The 10738-nt window shown below is 43.7% G+C and overlaps 1 long non-coding RNA gene across 1 annotated transcript; it reads left to right on the top strand.

Moving 5' to 3' along the window:
* The first annotated feature begins 4965 nt into the window (after positions 1-4965).
* On the top strand, positions 4966-7833 carry LOC147844740 (uncharacterized). The gene is made up of 2 exons (XR_015483248.2): positions 4966-6305; positions 6340-7833. It is a non-coding gene; the product is annotated as an uncharacterized LOC147844740 (long non-coding RNA).
* Positions 7834-10738: the final 2905 nt, after the last annotated feature.

Here is a 10738-nt window from a genome sequence, read left to right on the forward strand (position 1 = left end):
TGAACCCAAAAGGAATTGTCTGTAGACCTCTGAGACCGGATTGTTTTGAGGCACAAGACAGTGGAAGGTAACAGAAAAATGTCTGCTGCTCTGAAAGTTCCAATGAGCACAGTGCCCTCCATCATCTGTAAGTGGAAGATGTTTGGAACCACCAGGAATCTTCCTAGAGCTGGCCAACCATCTAAGCAGAGTGATCGAGGGAAAAGGGCCTTAAGCCTGGTTTATACATCTGAGTCAAGTGACCGGCGTAACCAACGGTGCATTTGCGCGCTGTCTCTGTTGGTCTGCATTAACACTTCCAATGCTAGTTGGCAGTGAGGTGTTAATGTCTCTCTGTGTCGAGTTTCTTCGCCTGTGTTTTGTTCTTTCTGAACGCTTCCAGGATGTACAAGTGGCTCAAACTCACTCATTTTGAGGCAGGAACCGGCGGACGTGCAACAACTTTAACTATGAGGTAAATACAAAACGTTCGTGGTTACAGAAGTAACCCTTCGTTCCCCGAGGAGGGGAACGGAAGTGCTATAAGTGGATTTGATTTAGAAAATCCTAGTATGGGAGGATTCGGTTCAGATTCGGTTCGGGGAACGAAGGGTTACTTCTGTAACCTCAAACATTCCCCTTCGGTTGGGGAACTCCAGTGCTATAGGTGGATTTGATCTAGAAAATCCACGTATGGGAGACTATGACTAGAATCTAGAGTATGGGAGGATTCTGTTCAGATTCGGTTCGGTGAACAAAGGGTTACTTCTGTAACCACGAACGTTCCCCTTCGGTTGGGGAACTCCAGTGCTATAGGTGGATTTGATCTAGAAAATCCACATATGGGAGACTATGGAAAACGCCATAATGACTGCACCTTACCAACGCCTCCGATGAGAGGGCAGTCAAGCAAGCGTGACGTACCCAAATCATGGAAGGCGCGGTCCTCCAACTTGCCCTTGGCCCTAACTTATCCCCACTTCAAAGGAAGTTTTACGGAATAGGTATTTTTTTTGGGAGTTGTTAGCGTCTAGATAATTCTAGGAAATACGACAGTACATTGGGAAGCGTGCAATCCCAGTAGGGTGGACGCTGCAGAGACCATCCGCACCCAATGGTAAATGGGTAATTACATATGGACTAGCCCTAAGAAGGGGGAGTGCGCATAAGAAGGTGGTTAGCGGAAAAGGAAGGCACAGGTCCACCCGAAAGGGGGGACTGAACCGTGGCGGAAAAGGCATATGGGATCACCAGTGGGGATTGCACATAGCCGGCACCTATACCCAAAACGCGGGCTGACCAGCCGGCAGACCTAACGTAGTGGGTCAGCAAGTGACTCTTCCGCTGAGTCAGAGCTGGGGGCCACGGAGCAATCTGCAGGGCTCACCGAACGGGCAACTTTACTGACAGACAGGAAGGTGCACATCTCTCCGTGTTAGGGAAAAAAGGCACCGCAAGCGTGTTACAACACCCCACCGAGTTGTTTCCTCAATCACCAAGGGTTACCTAATACCCTTGAGAAAACTGGCTCCACTCGCAGATTGTAAAACCTTGCAAATGTGTTGGGTGTCGCCCAGCCCACAGGTCTATAGATGTCTGCTAAAGAGGTGCCGCGTGTACGCGCCCAAGTGGATGCAACGCTCTGAGTGGAGTGTGCACGCACTCCCGGGGGACACGGCTCACCTCTGCTCAAATAAGCACATGAAATGGCCTCCACAATCCAGTGGGATAGTCTTTGTTTGGTCACGGCACTTCCCTGCTGCCGACCGCCATAACAGACAAAGAGCTGCTCAGATGATCTAAAGTACTGGGTACGGTCCACATAGATGTGCAGAGCGCGAACTGGACAGAGTAAGCAAAGGGCTGGGTCTGCCTCCTCCGGGGGCAGCGCTTGCAGGGTTACTACCTGGTCTCTAAAGGAAGTGGTAGGAACCTTAACACATAACCCGGGTGGGGTCTCAGGATAACGTGAGAAAAATCTGGCCCGATTTCTAGGCACGAGTCACTGACCGAAAATGCCTCCAGGTCCCCGACCCTCTTAATGGAGGCCAACGCGACCAGCAAAGCTGTCTTCAGGAACAGTAATCTTAAGGACACTGATTCAAGTGGCTCAAAGGGATCTGTACGCAAGCTTGTGAAAACAAGGTTGAGATCCCAAGAGGGCATAAGAGGGGGCGAGTTGGATTAATTCGCCTAGCGCCTCTGAGGAACCGGATGATGAGGTTGTGCTTTCCCACGGTGCCGCATGCTGTTCTGTCGAAACAACAACATGACTGGACGCCTGTCCCAGAGGCACACTGGCCTGCAGGAACGAGGGGTCGTTCCAAGGGCTGAGGGTGCGGTGACACAGCGGAGTAACAGAGACAGTAACAGAGTGCGCCCGCATGCCATGCGCGTCTTGGGACTCGATCTTGAAGCCATTGCTGAAGTGGTCTCATATGGAGCAATCTGAGCGGTGTGACAGCCGCAGCGGATGCCATATGCCCCAGGAGCCTCTGAAAGTATTTCAGTGGGACCACTATTTTGCTGTCGAGCTCCCTCAGACAGTTCAGCAACAGGCGAGCGTGCTCTCCGGAGAGGCGTGCTACCATGGTGACCGAGTCCAGCTCCATCCCGAGAAAAGAGATCCTCTGCACCGGGGCGAGTTTGCTCTTTTCTCGGTTGACCCGCAACCCCAACAGACGAAGATGCCGGAGCACCTTGTCTCTGTGCATAGTCAATTGCTCCCACGAGTGGGCTAAAATCAGCCAGTCATCGAGATAATTAAGTATGCGGATGCCTGCGAGCCAAAGGGGCACTAAGGCACCCTCCGCGAGTTTACGGAAGACCCACGGAGACAGAGAGAGCCCGAAGGGGAGGACCTTGTATTGCCACGCTCGACCTTCGAACGCAAACCGCAGAAACTGGCGGTGGCGTGGAAGAATGACATACCAGTGGTGGGGCAGCGCGGAGCGGGTGTGCTGATCCGGGAAGCGCGAGGGTCCCGTGGAAGAGCTGGAGGAGAGCGATTCACTCTGGCTCCGCACCCTGACTCCGGAGAGGGGGCTGGAGGGCTGGGAGAAAGGAGACCATCCCCCAGCGCCCGTGAGCCGCTGGCAGAACATGCAGACCCTGCGACCTGAGAAGCGGCGCGTCCCAGACTGGCAGGGCTTGAGCTGTCACATCCGGTGAAGGGAAAAAGTGGTCTTTCATTGAAATTTTGGTGGCACTGAAAAGTACCGTTGGAATAGGTGCCCCGCCCTCCAGCGGGGAAAGAGCAAGTTTCCTCCTCTCCGGATGGTGGAGGTGGATGGCTCGGCGGGCAGAGCGGGCTCACGGTCCCGCCGATAGATGACGTTGCCCATCACATCCGACTGCTCCTTCACCGCCTTGAATTCCTGGGTGAATTCACCGACGGTGTCGCCGAACAGGCCAGCCTGTGATATGGGCGAGTCAAGAAAGCGAATTTTGTCAACATCGCACTTATCAGCCAGGTTTAGCCAGAGGTGGCGTTCCTGGACCACAAGTGTGGACATCGTCTTCCCCAGCGCACACGCAGCGGACTTAGTAGTCCGGAGAGCATAGTCGGTCGCGGTGCGCAGCTCGTGTAAAAAGCCTGGGTTAGACCCACCCTCGTGCAGCTCAGCCAGCGCCTGCGCTTGGTAGTGCTGGTAGGTGGCCATCGCATGTAAGGCGGAAGCAGCCTGGCCCACAGCCTTGTAAGCTCTAGCTCCGAGGGAGGCAGATATCCTACAGGCTTTGGACGGGAGATGGGGCGGACCGCGCCAAGTAGGGGCACCACGCGGAAAAGATTGACCGCGATCTCGCGCTCCACCGGCGGGATCGCCTCATACCCCCTGGCAGCTCCACCGTCAAGGGTGGTGAGGGGGGAAGGACACGCAGCGCGGGCAGAGAAAGATGCCCTCCAAGACTGCGTGAGCCTACTGTGCACCTCCGGGAAGAAGGGGATGAGAGGCTTCGAAGGCTTCGCCTTCTGGTCCTCTATGTAACACCCATCTAGTTGGTCCGGCCGCGGAGCTGGGGTATGAACCATCTTTAACCCTACGGCCGAATCAGCCCGGGAATGTACGGCTAACATGTCCGTTTCAGGATCCGTTTTGACGGCGCTCGCTTGCCCAGAGGGGGCGAGCGGGTCTGGATCCTCGTCGGACAGTAAAAGCCCACCCTCCGATGCCGCGGAGGACATCTGGTCTCCGGTGTCAGCGAGCGTGAGAGCTACCATCTGGTTAGACGAATCACTCCCAGTACCCGAAGCTTGGATGGAGCGCTTGGAGGAGCGGGAGGTCCGCGAGCGGAGGATTATCTCCCTCTGAGTCCATCAGATCTGCCCGAGCGCCCGCTGCAGAGCAGGAGGCAACTGGGGTGGCTCGCTCTCTTACGAAAGTTAGCCGCGATCTCAACTGCACAACAGTCATGGCATCGCAATGACGACATGAACCGCCCCCGAGCATCACATTAACATGCTGGACCCCCAAACATGTAATGCAGTGATCGTGTCCATCATCCGGAGCCAGGAAACCCCCGCTACCAGAAACGCACAGTCGGAGCGCCATCCTGAAAAGGACGTGCTGCATGACTGTGTTGCTCTTTTAGGAAAGCGAAAGGGATGGTGTTTGCTCGTGCCAGGTGTGCTTATATGCTGGGATAACTGGCAGTGAAGCACACCTGCGCAAGCTTACGCTGCCAATTCATTGCTTTCATTGGCTCGTTCAATACTCTTTCAGACAAGCGGCTTCTGAACGGAATCCTCCCATACGTGGATTTTCTAGATCAAATCCACCTATAGCACTGGAGTTCCCCAACCGAAGGGGAACAAAACTTTCCATCCGGAGCTCCTTCACGGGACTCGACATTTGTAAACAATTACTCCATCGGGCTCGTGCCACTTGCGCGGCTCTCGGTCCCGCCCAGACTCGTCAGTGATACCAAGCCGACCAATCACAGAGCTTGCGCTATGCGCCGTTGCGACATGTAGTTTTTTTTTTTGAGAGGTGCACGTCAGCGATGCCGACGGCCACGGTGTAGGGCTATGCGTCGACGCCTAGGCTGCGCCGTTGCATATGCGTGCGTTTGACGCAGAAGTATAAATCAGCCTTTAGTTAGGGAGCTGATTAATAACCCAATGGTCACTCTGTCCAAGCTCCAGCGTTCTTCTGTGGAGAGAGGAGATCCTCACAGAAGGACAACCATCTGTGCAGCAAACCTGGCCTGTATGGTAGCCACTCCCCACCAGGAATTTGCCAAAAGGTATCTGAAAGACTCTCAGGCCAAAAGAAACAAAATTCCAGGCATTACAATGCCAGGCATTACATTTTTGGAGAAAAACAGACACTCATCATCACCAGGCTAATACCATCCCTACAGTGAAGCAAGGTGGTGGCAGCATCATTCTATGGGGATGTTTTTCAGCAGCAGGAACTGAAAGACTTTTTAGGATAGAGGGAAAGATGAATGCAGCAATGTACAGAGACATAATGAATGAAAACCTGATTCAGAGTGCTTTTGACCTCAGACTGGGGACGGCGCTTCCTCTTCCAGCAGGACAATGACCCAAAGCACACCACCCAAATATCAATGGAGTGGTGTGAGCTAAATCCTATTAAACATCTCCAAGGAGATCTGAAAAAGGCTGTACACCCTCACTTCCCATTCAACCTGATAAAGCTTGAGAGTTACTGCGAAGAGGAATGCAGGAAGACAGGTGTGCCAAGCTTGTGGCATCATATTCAAAAAGACTTGGGGCTTTAATTGCTGCCAAAGGTGCGTCAACAAAGTATTGAGCAAAGGCTGTGAACACTTATGTAAATGTGTGTTTTTTTTAGGTTTTTTTTATTTTTAATAAATTTGCAACAATTAAAAAAAAATCTTTTTTCACATTGTCATTATGTGGTATTGTGTATAGAATTTTGAGGAAATAAATGAATATAATTTATTTTATAAGGCTGTAACATAAAAAAAAATGTGGAAAAAGTGAAGCGCTATGAATATATTCCGGATACACTGTACTGTTAGTGCTTGAATCAATCAGTTGATCATGCTTTGTCTCTGTCAAATTTGATCCATCCGATGCGTTGTTTTTAAATGGAAACTGTATCCATGTCTTGTCCTTTTGTCAGGAGCTTCAGAAAAGTACTTTCCGAAGTGCCTTCTCAATTTTTTCAATCTGTTTGATAAGCGCTATTAGTTCATTTTTTTATCCAGTCATGGACCTCGTACCATGAGCACACAGCCCGATACATTTTGCCTGAGGTATGACATATTTTTCCTGTGTTGGCGTGGGTTTCCTCCGAGTGCTCTGGTTTTCCCCACAAGTTCAAAAACATGCGGTATAGGTGAATTGCGTTAGCTAAATTGTCGCAGTGTATGTCTGTGAATGAGTGTGTATGGATGTTTCCCAGTGATGGGTTGCAGCTGGAAGGTCATCCACTACATAAAACATATGCCGGATAAGTTGGTGGTACATTCCATTGTGGCAACCCTAAATTAATAAAGGGACTAAGCTGAAAAGAAAAAGAATGAATGACTGAATGAATGAATGAATGAATGGCATTTTTGGAAAAAACTCATTAATTATTTTGAAAATTTCTGAGCTTGTTGTGAATTCAAGCAGCTGTTTGAACAAAATAATTTTCTGTTGAATTATTTTTCCCTTTATTTGCATTTCCAGGGCTCGGGCTCTGTCGATTTAAAAGTTTGAGAACAGCTCAGCCTAATTACAGCTCATCTCTGGTGATTATGGTCATTATGGTAAGTTTTGTTGTATTTGTTTAAAGAGAGAGAGAGAGAGAGAGAGAAAGAAAGAGAGAGAGAGAGATAGAGAGAGAGTGAGAGAGAGAGAGAGAGAAGATTTGTAAATGTTTTTAAAGGCTATTCTTATACACAAAGGCTGCATAAAAATAAATAGCTATTCTTATGCTGTTTAGTTTACAAAATGTATACAATGGTCTATTTAAAAACAAAAAAATAAATAAAAAGAATTCATTTTAAAAATCATTTGCTCTTAATTGTGCTCAGTCATTACAAATAGTTCTAATTAATTTCAAAAACAGAAAAAAAAGCTTCATATTTTGTGAAAAAGTAATACATTTGACTTTTCTAGATCTTTTTCTAGATTAGACTTTTCAAGAAATTGATGAATGCAATTGTTATGCAATTTATTTATGGTAAAGCACAACTTTTTGATCCTCTATGATCCTCTGTGCTTAATGATTAAGTTTTTTAATGTATCATTTTGCAAATTTTTTATAGAAGCTGTGACACTGCCACAGAATAGGAGGGATGAGACCATAGGCAGTGAGGAAAATAACAAGTTTATTGACAAATGTTTGAAAGCAGCAGTAGATGAATAGTAAGGCTTATCTGACTGTCCTTAGAGTATCACACTGAGCAGAGTCCAACAAAGAGATATGGAGAGCAGAATGCAGGAATGATTGTCCTATATAGCATCAGTGGTACAGTGGAGATTTCAACATCCACATAGATGACACTAATGACACATTAGGACTTGCATTTACAGATTACAATTACTTGGGATAAAGCAAAATGTTGTTGGTCCAACCCATCGTTTACACATACATTAGACCTAATTTTATCTCTTAGAATTGAGGTCATTATACCACAAAGTAATGACGTAACAGATCACTACCTAATATTATATAAGCTGTGTATACCTGAAATTAGCAAATCTGCACAGATACATTGCCCTGGTAGATTTATCATTTTGTCCGCTAAAGACAAATTTATGAATAACTTTCTGTTCTTTCTCTATTTCAAAGTGCACCCACAAGCACAAAGAAACTTTATATAGTAACTATGTAATAACAGTATGGATGCTGTCTTCAATAAAACACTAAATACTGGGGCACCCATCAAATTTAAAAGGCTAGAGAGAATAAAACTACACCATGGTATAACAATCATACTTGTACATTGCGCTCTCAAAACACCAATTTGTACACTTGAATGTAAGTGGAAAAACAAAGTAGTTAGAGGTCTTTAGAATTGCATACAAAGATTGTATGTCCAGCTATAGGAAGGCTCTAAAATCTGACAGGGCTGAGCACCTCCACAAACTGATAGAAAATAACTGTAACAATACTAGATTTTTTTAAACACCAATGCTATACTAACAAATAAACAGATTTTGATGAAATAGAAGGGTTCAGACTAATTCAGTTACTAACTCATTAATAACTCAGTCTTCCAATGCAAATGTATCTGATTCCAGAAGATTTTTTATTTTATAGATGTCCCCATTAGAACCAACCGCCATTCGAATAGGGCTACAGAAAAACCATAAAAAGATTTTTTTGTTCCTAAAATAACTGCTGTTTGCCACTCTAAAGAATCTTTTGTGGGATGAAAAGTTTCCACAGATGTTAAAAGGTTACTCATGGAAATGTTGAATAAAAAAACTTGGTAACACTTTACAATAGGGTTCATTAGTTAATGCATTTACTAACATGAACTAGTCATGAACAACACATGTACAGCATTTATTAATTATAATTGAACATTTAATAATGCATTATTAACATCCAAGTCCATGCTTGTTAACATTAGTTAATGCACGATGAGTTAACATGAACTAACAATAAACTACTGTATTTTCATGAACTAACGTTAACTAACATGAACAAATACAGTAGTAAATGTATTGTTCATTGTTCATGTTAGTAAATGCATTTATTAACATTAAGTAATGAACCTTATTGTAAAGTGTGACCAAAAACTTTGTTTTACAGTGAAGGGTACTGCAAGGTTGAGTTAATGGTTAACATATATACCAAATAGGAGAGGAAACTGAAACATTTAATCTTTTTTTTTTTTCTCCTGAATTGTTGTTTACTCACTTGAAAATGATTAATACTCACTCACAGACATTCCTTGGGTTTTTCTCTGACTTATCAGCGTCAGATATGTCAAAGCGCTTGTCTGCCACAGCAGAATGAACTGTTTAATAAATGTTCCCATTTTTTTTCCTGATTTATTTTATATATACAAATTAGTTTAAACCAGATGTATTATGTACAATTATAAATTATAATGTTTTATGTTTACAACAGCCAACATCTAAATATATAACAAAATATTTATTAACACAATTGCTAGTTTACATACACAAATACAGCATGTAAAATATCTTTAAGAGATGCTTGAAGATCTTTGAAGGCAACCTTTATGGTGGCTTGAGAAAGCCTGTTGGAATTTTTTCAATTAATGCAAAATAGTTTCAAAAAGTTTGAAAAGTATGATAGATAGATAGATAGATAGATAGATAGATAGATAGATAGATAGATAGATAGATTGCTAGCTTGATTCTAGCATGAAATAACATGTAAACATGATTCTAGTATAAATTAACATGTTACTAGCATGTTTCTAATATGAATTGGCATGTTGCTAGCATAATTCTAGTGTGAATTTGCATGTTATTAGCATGATTTTTGCTGGATCTGATATTGGCCAGCTGGTACCGATCCAAATCCGATCTTGTGCTATATTCTGTGTACTTTAAAGCCTACAAAAGCAATAAAGGTAGCCTATAAGGCACTAGAAAGTTGTTCAGTGCTTCCCTGCTGCGCCTGTTAATCATTCTTCATTCGTTCACATTTCAAACTGCTTGTTGCATTCCTTTATGACAGCCCGAAAAACTTTCTCCTAGACTATTTGTTCATATTAGTTTAAATAATCAGCTGATTAATGCATTTAGGTTTACATTTAATGGGTTTATTTTGACCTGCAAAAAGATTCAGTGCTGTTTTTAAATCATTTTGCATTGTGCATATTAGATCAGCAGATCACATTTGCAACACTGGAGTAGAGAGGGAAAAAGGCTCAATAATACATTGGATAGACCCTCAATGCACTGATTTCCTCCCTTTGTGCTGCTAAGTTTTGGAAGTGTCTGTAGATACGAGCTGCGAGCTGTGTCTTAGTTATGCATTAAGACTGATTTACACTCGATGCGTTCACAGTAACTGGAACATAATTGCAGTGTTTTTGGAGGTTCACTTTGGGTACATGTTGCATGATTTTGGCTGGCGGAGCGCACATTATTTAAAAAAACTAAAACAAACAGTCAATTTGAGTTGAATATTAATCACTTTTGAAGAAATTTTGCCTGAAACAGGTATGCCTATTCAGACATTATTATGATCGGGCCATGAGTGATCTTATGTTTAACCAAAATGGCAAATAATTCTCGGCTTCAGATTGCAACAGCAGTGGAAAAGGAGGACATTTTTTTTGTTAAAAAGTTTAGAAAAACTTGAGGCATAAGTTTGTTGAAACCAAAAAGAGAAGCCATGGCAAAAGTGAAGAACCATGTGGTTGTAATAAACAATTACTGAATATGTTTTTCCACCATTCATAGGTTTTACACTAATGTATATATATATTACAATTTTGAATGAAAAAACAATTTAATAATTACAAAACTAAAAATGAATCAACACATTATATCTTTGATAACTGGAAAAGAATATTTGATCCTATCGGTTTACAATATACTGATGCCCTATTTTTCTAGGCTTTATTGGTGATAATTATCAGCAATGTTAGACCATTATTTTTAGTAAGTGTACCTTTTTATTTGCTTTTATTTGTAGAGCAACCCATGTTCTGTTGTTATTAATATTTTAATAAACTATAAAAGGTAGAACTGTCTAAGATCTAAACAAAAGCAAGTGACTCATCACAATTTGATTTAAAAAAATCTTAGTTATAAAATTCTTTATAATAATTAAAATTATTAATA

This window comes from Danio rerio, chromosome 4 (assembly GCF_052040795.2).
Source record: "Danio rerio strain M-AB ecotype USA chromosome 4, GRCz13ab, whole genome shotgun sequence".
Taxonomy (NCBI): Eukaryota; Metazoa; Chordata; class Actinopteri; order Cypriniformes; family Danionidae; genus Danio; species Danio rerio.